The sequence below is a fragment of the Narcine bancroftii genome, chromosome 2 (genome assembly GCF_036971445.1).
Source record: "Narcine bancroftii isolate sNarBan1 chromosome 2, sNarBan1.hap1, whole genome shotgun sequence".
NCBI classification, from domain to species: domain Eukaryota; kingdom Metazoa; phylum Chordata; class Chondrichthyes; order Torpediniformes; family Narcinidae; genus Narcine; species Narcine bancroftii.
In genome coordinates this window covers 216,699,315-216,701,965 of record NC_091470.1, presented here as the reverse complement: position 1 = coordinate 216,701,965, position 2,651 = coordinate 216,699,315, and the positions used below count along the sequence as shown (strand labels likewise).

The window sequence follows — 2,651 nt, the reverse complement described above, 5'->3', positions numbered from 1 at the left end:
GGCTTCTGATCTTTCTACAAAGTGCTCACAGAAAGATCACTCCTGGCACAACAGCTTGACCAAGAAGGATAAGTCCTGTTGTTTGCTGAAGAAGGTGGGTTTTTTTTGCAAGTGAGAGAGTCACATGGGCTTTCTGGCAGACTCAGTTGGAGAGAGAGATAGGGGTGAAACAAGCTCTCTCAGCCAGTGTGGGTGTGACACTGAAAGATGGCTGAAACAAGCAAGGAGAAGCTGGTTGGAAACAGAAAGCTCCAGAGTGGCAGATGGCTTGAAGTGCTATCTGTCTGATGTTTCTCTTGGAATAAGGGAAACAGAAAGGAATACTCTGGTAGCCTGAAAGAAGAGGTTATCATCTGGAGAACCCTGATGGGGCAAGTTTCATTAGCAGGACATTGAGGTGACTAATGGTGGTACCTCAGTTGTGGAAACCCTTGAACAACAAATCTCTCTCTGCAAATCCTTCAAGAACTTTCCTGAGCACCTTTCCTCCATTTTCAGTGAGAATGAAGACCATTCTCAGCAACCAGATTGTTGATATCCCTGACAGTGTTGATGTGACTTTAAAAGGCTGTACTGTCATTGTTAAGGGGCCTCGAGGAACATTACGAAGGCAATTTAATCACATCAACTTGGAGCTCAGCCTTCTTGGCATCAAGAAGAAGAAGCTTCGAGTTGACAAATGGTGGGGTAACAGGAAGGAGCTAGCAACAGTCCGGACAATCTGCAGTCATGTTGAGAACATGATCAAGGGTGTCACTGTAGGTTTCCGTTACAAGATGAGGTCTGTGTATGCTCATTTCCCTATCAACATGGTTGTTCAAGATGCAGGATCTCTCGTAGAGATCCGTAACTTCTTGGGAGAGAAGTATATTCGTAGAGTCCGTATGAAGCCAGGTGTTTCATGTATTGTTTCTCAGACCCAGAAAGATGAACTTGTTCTTGAGGGAAATGATATTGAACTAGTATCAAATTCTGCTGCCCTGATCCAACAGACAACAACAGTCAAAAACAAGGGTATTCGAAAATTCTTGGATGGTATTTACGTCTCTGAGAAGGGTGCAGTTGTTGAGACAACAGCTTAGACATAAAGGATTAAAGCTGCTCTCATTCAGCAAGCAACCACAGAGAAGAAGAAGGATATTCGTAAATTCCTGGATGGCATCTATGTGAGTGACAAGGGGACAGTTGTACCACAGACTGGAGAGTAATATTTGATGATGGATATGTTGGGGGAAAAAAATGATTATAGCAGTTCAATTAAATTTTAATGACTAAAAAAATACAAAACCTTTCCTGAGCAGTAAACATCGAGTACAAAGCCTGGCAAACTTTATACATGTCAAATTCTGTGCACAGTATAAGAATTACTTGCTACCAGTGAACTTGGAAGAATGAGAAGTGAGATTGAACTGTGAACCAAAGAACTTTTCTTAAATTTACACACACATGCCCTTAGAATTAGAAGGGGGTTAATTTAGGTTAATTAAATTAATAGAAATAAGTTAGTTTGATTCTGTTTTCATGTTTAAAGATAATTAAAAGCAACTTTTGTTTAAATAACCCTGTGTTGTGGTGCATATCTATTGCTGCTGGTTTTTGGGGTCCTCTGGACTCGTAACACCCATGGTCGATGAGACAACGCCAACTCTCCTTCATCTCAGATATACCATGGGGATTCGTCATGTCGCAGGCAAGTCCAACATGGTGGCCGACGCACTGTCCAGACCCACGATCACCACAACCTCAGGGGGGCTTGATGTTGGCCAGCTCACTGAGGACCAGACAGAGGACATAGATGCCTAGACCTACCAGACGGCCATTCCTGAAGGTCAGCGATTTCTGCCCCTCACCTGTAGGCCCGTCCCTGCTGTGTGATGTCTCCATGGGTTTTCCCAGACCTATCCTACCCGTGACCTGGCGACGGCGGGTTTTTGACCAGATCCACAGCCTTTCCATAAGCAGGTCCACCTGCTGTCCGACAAGTTCGTGTGGCATGGCCTTCGCTGAAACCTGACCCTGTGGGGCTGAACCTGCTTACAGTGCCAGTGCACCAAAGTACATTGACCCACAAAAGCCCCTCTACAGATGTTGGTTCAAGCATATCTATGTAGACATCATCAGCCCACTCCCTGTGAGCCAGGGAATGTGGTACTTGTTCAGGAAGATTGGCCATTTTACCCGCTGGCCGGAGCCAATGCCTATGCCCATGTGTGACATGGAGACGTGTGCCAGGGGTTTCCTATCCACATGGGTCGTGCACATCACTTCAGACCGAGAAGCACAGTTCACCTCCTCGCTCTGGTCCAACCTGACTAAATTCTGTAGCAGTCTGACACCCCCAAGCAAATGGCCTGGTTGAACATTTCCACCACCACCTGAAGGCTGCATCAAAAGACTAACATCAAAAGGTGTAGCGGGCTGACTGACTGCGCGGGTGGACGGGCCGAATCACTGTCACAGTCGGCCATCCCAAGATGGTGCGGGCCCTCTTTCACTACTGAGAAAAAGACCGCGGTTGATGCCACGTGCGAGCTAAGGGAACCCCCCTCACTTCCATGTGGCGCACTGCCGGCCGAGGAGTGACGTAGCAACGTGCTGGCGAATTCAAGTAATAAAGTCAGGTTCACCCTCGAATTGTGCAGACGTCTCTT

General features: G+C 46.5%; 1 pseudogene; it reads left to right on the top strand.

The window, feature by feature from the left end:
* Positions 1–503: 503 nt before the first annotated feature.
* Positions 504–1,248, top strand: LOC138752604 (large ribosomal subunit protein uL6 pseudogene; annotated as a pseudogene).
* Positions 1,249–2,651: the final 1,403 nt, after the last annotated feature.